This window comes from Lygodium microphyllum, chromosome 9 (genome assembly GCF_053477565.2).
Source record: "Lygodium microphyllum isolate KBCC chromosome 9, Lygodium_microphyllum_v1.1.10, whole genome shotgun sequence".
NCBI lineage: Eukaryota > Viridiplantae > Streptophyta > Polypodiopsida > Schizaeales > Lygodiaceae > Lygodium > Lygodium microphyllum.
The window spans coordinates 156,583,162-156,596,568 of record NC_141143.1 but is presented as its reverse complement, the minus strand read 5'-3'; positions in this window follow the sequence as shown (position 1 = coordinate 156,596,568).

Here is a 13,407-nt window from a genome sequence, read left to right as displayed (position 1 = left end):
ACACACACACACACACACACACACATGTAGTGAGTGAATGCCTACCACATCATCATACTCACATTGGCAAGTCACATTCCATGATCCATGTACACACGTGCTTTCTCACTTCCTTACATTCATTGTTGTCCCATGCACGAGAGGAGTTTGCCAATGGTAACTTTGAAGAGAAGAAGACAAAGCTTCATGAGCCACATCTCTCACTCTCTCAACTTCACGCACTCTTGCTTGCACTTACAACGCACCAAGAGGATGGGATAGAGAAGAAGAGAAAGAATGTAAGAGCTTCTTAACACCACATCCCTCACCCATACACTCATTCTCTCCCTCACCTTCACACTCTCAAATGCATAAAAAGATAATAAAAAGTAAGAAGACCACAAGTTTGCATACCCATGTTGAATAGCCACTTCATTATCTTTCATCCTTTTGGTACAATTGCTCTAGGGTTTCCACTCTTTTTGGACATCCAACCCACTTTTGTGGCCTCTTGATTGGTTTACATTGCATACACTTTAGAATTTAGGTGAGACTCACTCAACTTCAACAAAACTAGTTACAATTTGAGTGAGTCTCACCTAAATTCTAAAGTGTATGCAATGTAAACCAATAAAGGCCACCAAAATTAATTGGTGATATCTAGAAAGAATCAAATCCTAGAGCAATTGTACCAAAAGGATGAAAGATAATGAAGTGGCTATTGACATTGGGTATCAATTATGATATTGTTCTTTTTATTATCTTTTTATGCATTTGAGAGTGTGAAGGTAAAGAATGTATAGGGTAAAGGGATAGCACATGGCTTTTGAGAAGACTCTACATTCTTTCAATGTGCACAAAGCAATTATACAAGTAAATCACAAGACAATTACTTTAGATGTATTAATTTTTCATGTAAATCCACAAGTGTGGCTCAACTTGTGTAATTTGTGATAGTAGCAAAGGCTCTACAAGCAAAATAAAAAAGGTCCTATTCTATTCTCACCATATGAAAAGCATACAATAGGAGGTGACTAGTCTTATGGCCACAAAAAGGGTATCTAGACAACTACATAACTACCTTCCCTATGAGATTTAGCATTGGGTATGCTTCATTTTAACTAAGCTTGACTACTTCAGCTAACCATCCAAGCTTTTATTATATGCCTTGACACCATGGGAAGTGGGTGGATGGTTTCTTGGCAGAATCATCTTATGGTTGGTGGGTGGACCCAGTTAGTCAGGCGGCTTTTCCCAAGTTTAGAATAAAGAGTGATAAGTGTGACCTTCCTACTACGAGTAAGTCCTAGAACCAGTTAGCACCATTTTAGGGGCTTGATATGTGACTACACCTTATGGGTAGAAGCGTTGATGCTCATCTCCCCCTCATTTCTCACTCTCATTGAACCAAGTATGGTACTCACCTACCTCAATCTTGGATGATTCAAGAAATGTGTTTGTTTTAAAATCGATGTTAGATTGCTGCTAGAGACCATAGTTGTGTCTTTAGGAACACATATGGCAATCTTGGTGGGATGAGGCTAGACAATTCACATGCCGGGTATAGTTAAGGAATGCCCAGCCACCTAAGTCTACACGCTTAAAGTTAGCGTAGGTAGTGATGACTAGGATTGGTCCCTAGACGACTACTAAACTACCTTCCCTAAGAGAATTAGGGTTGGGTACATTTCATTATTACTAAGTTTGACCATTTTGGCTAACCTTCCAAGCTTTTATTGTATGCCTCAACACCATGGGAAGTGGATGGATGCTTTCTTGATGGAATCATCCTATGGTTGGATGGACCCAGTTAGTCGGGTGAATTTTCCCAAGAATAAAGTTGATAAGCATGATCTTCCTATGAGTCAGCTCTAAAACTTGTTAGCCCCGTTTTAGGGGATGGTATGAGACTCTGTCGCCTTTTGGGCTAGAGGGTTTTACACTTAGCTTCTCCTCGTTTCTCACTCTCATTGAACCAATTGTGGTGCTTACCTACCTCGATCTTGGATGATTTGCAAAATGTGCTCGTTTTAAACTCGATATTAGATTGCTACTAGAGATTGTAGTTGTGTTTTTAGGAGCCCACATGTTGAGCTTGGTGGGATGAGGTTGGATGATTTGCATGTGAGGTAGACCTAGAGAATGCATAGTCATCTAAGTTTGCACGCTCAAAGTTAGCATGGATGATGGTGACTAGAATTAGTACATAGATGACTAGTGGACTACCTTTCCTAAGAGAATTAGGGTTAGGTACATTTCACTATTACTAAGTTTGACTACTTCATCCAACCTTCCAAGCTTTAACACCATGGGAAGTGGGTGGATGGTTTCTTGATGGAATCATCCTATGGTTGGGTGGACCTGGTTAGTCCCCAAGTTTAGAATAAAGATTGACAAGCATGACATATGAGACTATGCCTTATGTGTAGAGGGGTTGAACTCAACTCCCCCTCGTTTCTCACTCTCATTGAGCCAAGTGCAGTACTCGCCTACCTCGATCTTGGATGATTCACGAAATATGTTTGTTTTAAACTCAATTGTAGATTGTTGCTAAAGACCATAGTTTTGTCTTCAAGAATCTGCAGGTCAATCCTACTGGGATGAGGTTTTATCTTGGATGGTGGTGACTAGGATTGATCCCTAGACAACTATCGAAATACCTTTCCTAAGAGAAATAGGGTTGGGTACGTTTCATTATTACTCAGTTCGACTACTTCAGCTAACCTTCCAAGCTTTTACTATACTCTTTCATAGTAGTCCAATTGACAATATACAATTTTTGTGCACTAAATAAATCTACTTAGTTCCATTTACATTTATGCATTAGTGTGCTACTTTGCAAAATAACACACGCTAGGTCACTAGTTAAGCATTAGAACTCTAACCCTAGGCTAACTATGGCTTCCCTCCATCTTGCAAGGGCACCTTCTTATAAGTTTTCTCCTTTCTAATTCAACAATGGTTTATTTAAGAATTTGTTTTGTTGCACTTTTGAGGAGTTGTTTCAAGGTGTGGATCTACTTAATCTATAGTTGTCCACCTTCTAAATTTCCTTTTTAACGTTTCTATCTCTACTACTTATAAATCAATTCCTTTTACACAATTGAAAGTAAATCATTTAAAAGAATCAATCTAATGTTCAGAAACCCATAATCTTAATCTTCTTTCTAAACGTAACCCCTCTCCATAAGATAACTAATTGTTGCATATTTACTGTTTAAATAATCAATTTATTTTGAATCTCGATAAAAACATCATTATTTTCTTTCATTTAGCTAAGTGACAAGTAAAGTAAAACAAATTTCTTTCTTGCTCTCATGTATGTACACACAAGGTTCATTTTTAAAACCCAAATTCTTCTCCCGAAATTGAGAGTTTAGTCTAGTAGCCCTCCTCTCTTTCTCATCGCACACAAAAAAAAAGAAAAATAAATTATCTTATAGAGTTTCACCATCAGTGTGTTGAGGCTTACCCTCATACCACTACTCTATTTCTTGCAAATTAGTTTCAAATAAATAAATAAAAATCCTTTAACATTTAAAATATTTATTATTGTTAATTTATAAATGAGATCATCTAACAAAATATAAACCCACCTCAGACCTCTCTAACCCCTAAATTCGATTGTTTGGACACAAAATAACATAGTCAAGAATATTTTCATTTCCCTGTTTCAAACTTTATGTGTTTAATTTGACTTAAAAATTTAATTTTGGTTTTGATAAATCTTAAAATTTTGATAGAATCATTAAAAAACATATTTCTTATCATTCTCGCAGAATTTCAAGTATTTATGAGCTATTTTATAATTTTTATATGATAAAAAAATAAGCTTTTAAAAATAAATTTTAATTTTTGTAAAAAGTAATTAGTTTTTTAAAATTCTCAAAAAAGTATAAATATTTTTAAATTATATCAAGGATTAAGATATAATATTTAATTATTATATATGATTTATTTTACTATAAAAATTTGAAGATCTATTTAAACATATTGTGATACCTTTTTATCACATTTTCATTTTTAAAATTGTCACCAAAGTTAAAAAATCATATGGCATACATATAATGTAAAATCACATTTTGTGCAAAGATAAAAAATATTAAACATGGAGGATTAAAAACTTCCTTATTCATAATCCATAAATAAATGCCGCACTTACTTGAATTTTGTGTGTTTGTAGTTGTTCTCCAAAGGTTTGCATCTCTATAGTCTAGCAAAAAAAATCAATCCACTTAGCCTCTTGCTTAGCTATCACTTTTCATCTCTCCATCCATTCACTTCATGCTTTGAACTTGAGCTATTGTCTTATACTCGTGCAAATTAGGCTATAAAGACGTTTTAATTTAGCCATAAGTTACAAAGGTTATTAAGATAGATAACTTAATTATTCTTTCTCTACTAGCTTCATTCGAATGGTCGTCATGATGATGAATTGCTATGGAATGCCATTGCCTTGGTAGAAAATGGTGACACCTTGATTCGAGGTGAGATGGTAAAGGATGAGAATGAGAAGTTATGTGGTGTCAAAGAAGATGATTTTGATCATGGAAATGGAGATGGCACAAAGAAAGGCGATGATGATGATGCACACTAGATTCATGGTGATAATCTCTCAACTGCCACTATGGCACTCTTTCTCATCTCCTTCTTGGCACCCCCCTTCTCATGACATGCCTCACGCCCTTTCTCATCATATCCTTTTTCCTTAATGGCTTCCTCTCTCTTGTTTTTGAAAATACCATATGCATTTGCTAGGAAAAATACAAGGCACATTGTGTAGCATATGCACTTGAATGATGTTAAGAGAGCATGGGGTGCTTTTAGCTACCATCTAGCAATTTGTATGACTAAATAGGTGGACACTTTGAAAGATCTTAATCAAGCCCCTCACTTTCCAATTTGGACATGATACGTGTGCTAGAAATATTCTAGAATTTTCCTCCTTTAGTACAAATGGCCTCAACCAGGGCACACCAAAAGAGAGAATGAATAGTCTAGCTTTGATATCTAAGATCGACATCTTACACCCTTTTATTAGCACCACCACAAGCGACCATTACCACCAAAAGTCTTGTTTATGAGTAAAAAGTGTGCTAAAACCGGTGTCTGGTTCACTCAAGCCTAAATTGAGAAACTCAAATGGTTGATATGATTCCATTGCAAGAACTAACTTGGTTATGTGATGGGAATCGGCACCTAGAAGGATATTATTATTTTGTATACATACCTCTCCTTTAAATTGCAAAAATAAAACGAATCTTTGATTCCTCACCATCTCACACTTTGGCATCTTAAGGGCTATGGATCATGATGAGGTAAGAGCCCACATTCTCAACTTGGGACATAAATCACCAAATTCTACGTTAAGCAAGACTAAAACCATTATATGACCAACATAGTTAGAGCGAAGTACAACTTACATTGAATTTCCTAAGTTTCTGTGAATCGTACAGTCCATTATGGGAAATGCGATGAAGAGATTTCGTTGCTTCTAGTACACTAAAAAGTCTAGAGCAACCAAAGTTCCCAAAAGCCATGACAATAGAAGGTTGTGTAATTTGATCCAAGCAAGTCTTTGTCCTCCTCTTAGTGATGATGGTTATTATCAAAGTACCACTTCTTGGCTAAAACCATCCTTGAATACCCCATGGTGAACTATATCCTTCGACATTTCTTTATCCCCCTTCTCCCTTCCCCCTCCCCCTTGGGAGTTCACTATATGTATATCCTCTACATCAAGTGTGTTCAAGGCCTATTTATAAATATTCTTACATGTGAATTTTCCTTAAATAAAATAAAAACCTTTTCTATTTAATTTGTAAATAACCCCTTTATATTACACCATTCAATATGTGAAAAATGTATAAAAATATTATTTTAAAAATACCTTATTTTGGACCCACATGATGCACATATATTCATGAGTAACCTTTGAGAGCTCCCCCTCCTCCATAAATTTTAACATATCAAAGAAATTTAACGCTATACCCATCCCAATATTTGACATTTCACAAGCTCTTATAGAAATTTGATTAGAGCATACTTTGTATATTTAGCAAATCCATAGTGAGCTTTCTAGCAGTTCACTACTAGTATTTATGCTATTTTTCTTTAACAACTACATTGATATTTTCCTATCTAAGAAATCTATAAGCTTTTTTAACTTTTTATCTACCCTTACACTAGACTTTTCCTTTTGTTGGACTATAGAGAAGACGAGCTCTTTCGAGAAATCAACCATGATGCATTTGTATGACATCAAGTTGAAAATATGGTAATAAGGTGTTAGAGACAGATACAAATTTTTAAAAGATTTTGCGATTTTTTGCAATATTTTAGGATTGGCATTTCACCCATACTTAATTGCGAAGTTTCCTCATGAGCATAGCTACCATGATTATTCGAGCATTCAGTATTAGTGAACACTGGTACTACGAGCACTGCTACACATCCCCAAAAAGGAAAATATACTCTTCCCCACTTAATTGCGAAGCATCCTCGTCAACACAACTACAAGATCTACAAAAAATAGTATCATGAATCCCAATAGACATTGAAAAGGTAGAAAAACAGTTATTAGTGTCCTATGATAAAGTATGCGTTCAATATAAATATGTATTTTAGGGTGTTTAGAACTTATGCAATCAAACATTCCCCTTACTTACTACATTGCATAATATAGCATCATCCAAGGCATAGAGCATATCAACTATGAAGCATTTTAGAGCCGCTATGAGCAACAATAAGCTCTCTGGGCAATAATTACCACACTACTTTCCTACTAGAAATATTTCTTTTGAAATATCATCACTGATAACTATAGGGTCTATCAAAGAACCAAGACAAGGCAAGCTAATACCACAATACCCTATAGTACTCTTATTGGTTTAACTACTAACCCTCCATGTTCTACAAGAATAACTAGTTAATGGTCCGTAACTCCTATCATTCCTTTCTTTTTTAAAAAGAAGTCTTCAAAATCTTGATTGTTGGAGTCAAAAGAGTATATATATTGCTTCTCCATCCCAAAAAGTCCCACTCCAAAGAGATGCAAGACATAAAATGTAGCGCATCCATCATGGAAATCCCTACAACCTATTAGGACCTCATATGCGATGAATCTTTGGGTGTTTTTTCTTTCCTTTTGTCTCTTTATTTTGAGGGTTTTTTTGAAAAACAAAACTCTCTCAAATTTTATCTTTCTTATTTTCTTTTTTTTTTCTCTTTACTTAGAGGAAAGAAATAGAATATTAGGAATGCATCACAAAGTTGAGCTCTCAAACATATTAGCTCAATAGCTTCGCTTGAGGAATCTAGTGTAGCACATGATAGCAATCACCTTGCCAAAGCCAATGAAAAGAAAACATACCCACTAGATTAGCATCTCTCATCCATGCTACTTCTAGTCCAAATTTCATGGAGAAACCTTGTTACCTAGCTACCCCACATCCCTAAGATGACAAAGATATGGTAGTACACTCTATTAGATTCCCAATCGGTCACCCATACAATGAAATTCACCAGGTCATGCACACAAACCATTTCTTAGTAGTGAGATTTCATTCTTTTTATTTCGTGATTTCTATAACTAGTTATTTCTAAACTCAAAATAGTTCTTAGTAGTGAGATTTGCATTTCCTTTCTTATCTTAACAATATAACAATTCTATGAAGAAGGTATGAAACAATTGGTATATACATATTGGCATTGCAACTCTAAGAGATTGTTGATATAAGCATGTAGTAGCTACCAAACCAAATCTGTATAGAAAGAAGCCACTAACACTACACCCTTAACATAGTATATTTGTTAATAAAGAAGTTTCCTAGAAAATAATAAATCTAGTACTTTTATGTCATATCTCAATCTACCTTCCTATCTTGATATTTCTTCAATTAATTATTCATTGATAGCATCATGCTTCTTCACCTTGTGTCTATTCTCTCATATTTAAGCATCTTCTCATCTGAACTTAATTGTTACTCTTTCATAGCACTAAAAGGAACCCCTAATTGCATACATACAATTAACTACCTAACTACATGAAAATTGATTCAACTACAGTGGGTGGGAAACTAAAAAATGAAAAGTGCATAAATAAATATTAATGTGGTTTGTTATTTTTTTTTTTCAAATTAATATGGATACTAAACAACCTAAGAAAACAAAAAATCTAAGCAAAAGTCTTCACACTCTCTAAAATTCTCTAAGATAGATAATAATCAAAGTTCAAAACAATCTACACTATCACAGTCAAATCTATAAGCTAAACTACTAGACACAAGGCACTCCTAAATGGCATCTAGCATAGGCACATTAGATATCATAGACCCATACTAGGTGTATCAATCAAACTATCCATCATCTCATGGAGTAGAGCTATGTGACTACATCATCAAAATAAGGTGTAGACCCCACTGGTAGACATCCTAAAGAGCATGCTTCTATCATATTCATTAACAATTGACATATATAGTCCTAGTAGGAATAACTATAATCTAATTGAAGATCAAGATATGATTGAGTTAGGCAATTAGACAAAAACATGATATTTGGCAAACCCCTACTACTCCCTATCCAATCTCAGGCCACATTCAAGTGAAAAGATGCTATCATAATCATGGCATTGATAAGTAAAACCTATAGTCTCTTGCATGGCAGTGGTATCACGGCATCAAAACTGAGTGCCACACTACCAACACAGTACCTACATGTGCACATAAAGATGCTGTTAAAACAAGGCCTATAACTAAATGGTGGATGATACTGCAAACAAAACATAACTACAAATTAAGTACCCTAGTATGACTCGTCCCTCCAAGCATATAAAAACCCACCATGTATTTGAAATCAAGAAATACTATAGGGTCCCACATGATTAGGATCAGAACTATCAACTTCAAGACAGAGACTAATCTTGCTAACTCTAAGTTACAAAATATGGAAGACAAAGATAATTAATCTTAAAGATCTCAATTTTGGCATTAATATCTTGCAATCAATAGTTCCATTATCATAAACCTTAATCATCTTAAAAGGTCCTAACCAACAAATTTTAAGCTTCCCAACGAGCTTCCCAAGAAATTTGTAATGGCAACTATCATAGAGTAAAACTAAATCACACTCTTTAAACTATCATACTTTAATATTCTGATCATGCTAAGCTTTATGATGCTTTTGCATTGCTTTAAACTTTGTAAAGCCTATAATTGCTCCTCATCTAACTGCACTAATTGTAAAATCCTGTGTTTCAATAACTTATCTTTTCTTAATGGTAATGAAAGGCCTATTCATAGAGTGGGCAACTCTTACTAAATAGGAAGTATAGTATTGGTTCCATAAACTAAGTTGAACGGTGTATTTTGCACCATACTTTTGTAAGTGGTTCTATAGGCCCAAAGTGCCTCATAAAGATGCTCATTCGAATCTCGTTCACGAGAAGTGGCTATTCTACTTGGCCATTCACTCTAGGATGATAATGTGTTGAGTTGTAATGCTTAATCATGTATAATGTTGTTAACTCACTAATCAGACCGTTAAAAAATGGGAACCTCAATCACTTACTAGTTCCAGTGGCAATGCCTACTAATAATGTGCTCATACATAAATTTAGCCACCTCAATGGCTTTATTAGTCTCAAGTGCTTTCGTTTCCACCCACTTAGTGATATAGCTAGTAGATATTATGGTATATTGATTAGATCAATACCTTGTAGATAGATTGATTAGATCTAAAAAATCAATTCTCCATTTCTCAAAAGGTGTTGATGCCAATATAAGTTTCAAAGCTCTTGTAAAACTTTGTAAATCCTTTGATATATGTCACATTTTTTGCAATAATGATGAGTATATTTAAATAGGGCGGGCCATTAATAATCTAGTAGAACTTTTCTTGCTATTAGTTCACTAGCAAAATGGCCACCGCTAGGTTTGTCATGCAATGCTTTGAGAAGAACTAGTAGAACTTCATCTTCCTATACACAGTGATGACAAATGGCTTGTCTAGGAAAGAATCTATATAGATAGCCCTCTTATGATCCATAAGAGTGTGCTTGCATTAATGTTTGATGCTTCTGTTATTTGTCAACACCAAGTGGATATTGAGTTATGGCAAGAAAATTAGCAATATTGGCATGCTATGGAACTTGCATTGCCACAGTAAAAAGTGAGGCATCAAGCAAATCATCCTCCATACCTTTTTCCTTATCCAATGTTAATAATCATGAAAGAGTATTCGCTAGAACATGAGCTATCATGGGACAAGTAATTATTTGAAAATAAAACTCTTAAAATAATAACATCCAAAAAATTACTCACCCAAATTTTCTTGCTTTAATACTTTAATACTTCATGATCAATATAGATAGTAGATTTATTCCCCAATAAAGTAAATATGAAAATTCTCCACTGCAAATACCATTGATGATCATTTTTTCTCAATAGTGATATAATTTCTTTTCGTATTACTTAGATTTTAACTTGTATAATAAATTGGATGATCCACCTTATTATCATTTACTTAACATAAAACACCTTCCGCGGCAATAGTAGACATAGATGCCTCTGCATGAATGTGAAATTCCTTCATCCAATGTGGGGGTGCTAATACTAGTCCTTCAATTAACTTTTGCTTAAGGAACTCAAGGGCTTCTTGATATGTATCATTTTAAAATGAGTATCCTTTCATAGCAAATCTGTTAAAGATGATGCTACCTTTGTGAAATGAAAAATAAATAATTAATAATAGTTTAAATCCCCTAAAGATCCTTAAAGTTGTTTAAGATTTGATGGTGGTGGAAGCACAGAAATCGTAGTAATTTTAGCAAGATCCATGTCAATACCTTGCTTAGAAACAATATACCCTCATAAGGTTCCTTTTGGAATTGCAAAAACACATTTATCAAAATTCAACAGCATACCAACTTTGTCACAACATTCAAATACTTGTGACAATAGCGAGGCATTTCTTCTGCTATCCCATGGGCACAAAATTTGTTTAGAAACACTTTCATCTATTGCTAAAGAAAGTCTTGATAGCCTATAATCATAACCCTTTGGAATGTTGTAGGGTGCATTGGACAAACCCAAAGGCATTACTTTGGAGGTGAACATGTCCTATTTAGTAGTAAAAGTAGTTTAAGATTGATCTTTAGGATGAATCAACACTTGATTGCAATTGTTAAACCCATCTATAAAAGCATATAGCTCATTGCTTGCAACCTTATCAAGTACATGATCCATAAATGGTAGAGAAAAATGATCCTTTCGCATCTTACTATTAAGTTTTTGATAATAAATGCAAATACTGATTTTCTTGCTATTCTTCTAGGGTACTACTATAATGGGAGATACCCATTCAAATAGATAGGATATATGAATCTTACTAGAAGCTTAGTAATCTCAGCTTTCACTAATTCCATATACACAATATAAGTGAGTTTGGGAATCTCCCAATTCCCATTTTTTGAAAACTAAAAAGGTGGCACCCAAATAACATGCCCATAAGTTTCTCAAAACTATACAATGTGACCTATAATTGGAAAGTGCTTGAAAAATGGAATCTATTGAGCTATTTGGAGTTATAGTGTTCAAGTTATGACAAATCCAAATATTTGACCATGTGTCCCAAACTTATGGGAAATTCCCATACTCCCCAATATGGTGTTATATACACAAGAGTTGTTTTTTGTTAATATAATGCCTCGGGTAATTCACTATATGTATACCCTCTATATCACATGCATTCAAGGCCTATTTATAAATATTCTTATCTGTGAAATTTTCTTGAATAAAACATAACCCTTTTCTATTCAATCTGTATAAGTAATCCCTTTACACAGGACCCTTTTCTATATAAAAAATGTGTACAAATTGTATTTTAAAAATCCCTTATGTTGAACCCACGTGATACATACATATGTTTATGACTTATCTCCCCATGTATAATGTTAACAAAGTTTAGCTTTGATACCCTTAAGATCCTTATATGACCATGCAAATCCCCCAACATGCATTCTGACCCTTTTTTAAACTTTTCACAATTGTGGGGTTCTAATTGATCACCTTAATTGAGATATTTTCATTTTGTTATTTTTATCTCAATTATCTCTACTTTAGGCTCTTCAATATATAAAGAGATTTTTTTTGTGGGGTTTAACTATAGGCACATCTTTTGATATTGTGATTGAAATGTTTTTGAGTAGACTATGCCTTACGCTCGTTTCTAACACTTCTTCAAGGGTAAAGCCCTTTAGGGTACAATAGCTCGATTATCCTGAATATCATTAGTAGTTTCTATCTTATAAACATTTGATACATCATGCAAAGATCTTCTAGCTAGTAATCTTCCTTGTTGTACATCATGTAAAGCTTTCAAATCCCTATTGCACGTTATTGTGAAGGAAATTTTTAATTGAACCAATTGCATATAATATCTACTTTGGATCACATGGATGTTGGGCATGTAACATTGGATGATAGCAATATAAGATTCTCTTATGATTTTTCAAATATTCGTGATCATTTGAGCTCAAGACCATTAGTTACTCCTAAGCTTGAGGATTAATGAGTGCAAATTCTCATCTTTCTCACCTTGGATCCACAGTCCAAATAGTATCGAATTATTTAAGCTCTACAAAATTATTAGATGCCATAAGGCTTCGTTATCAGTCCTCTCTAATTCCAAATCAAAGAACTCACTTTTGGATTTCTTATCCATTTCACTAACCACTTCATCTCCTAACTCTCTCAAAAAGCCCTTAGAGATAACTTCTATTTTGACCCTATCATTTCAAGGACCAATTTATAAAAATCTTGACTGCATCTTGCTTGGTATAAACAAGGTTGACCTAGCAACACTGAATATGAATATATATTTGTTGAGGAACGGACTACTAAGTAATTCATATGAAATTCTAATCCAATGATTATAGATTTGACACTGTGAAGTAATCCCAAAGGAGTCATTTCTTTGATTAGCCACATGTAAAACTATATGAGTAGGTTTTAAATTGTTCAATCCTAATTCTTACATCGTTCATTCCGTCATTGACTGTTGAACCACCATCCAACTGGAGGTCATGTAATGAATGGCCATTAATAGTAGTATCTATTATTGGCACTCTTGGATCCACAGGTAGATCTACTATTCTTATCTCATTAGTTGTTTTCCTTTTGGATGCATTTATGCTTACTTTAGAAGTTTAGTGTCAATTCTTTTCCTTCTATGCCAAACTAATTTATGACAAAGCTTGCTTTAGTATGGAGGGGCCATTTCAAGTAATTTCAAAGGTTACTTATTGAATGTACTTCCTCCAATGCTTTCCAAAGATCATAGGCCTTATTCACCTTTTTCACTTGCTCTTTTCTTTCCCCCCATGGAGATATTAGTCATTTAGGAAATGGAGCTGACCCTAGATGAATCTTA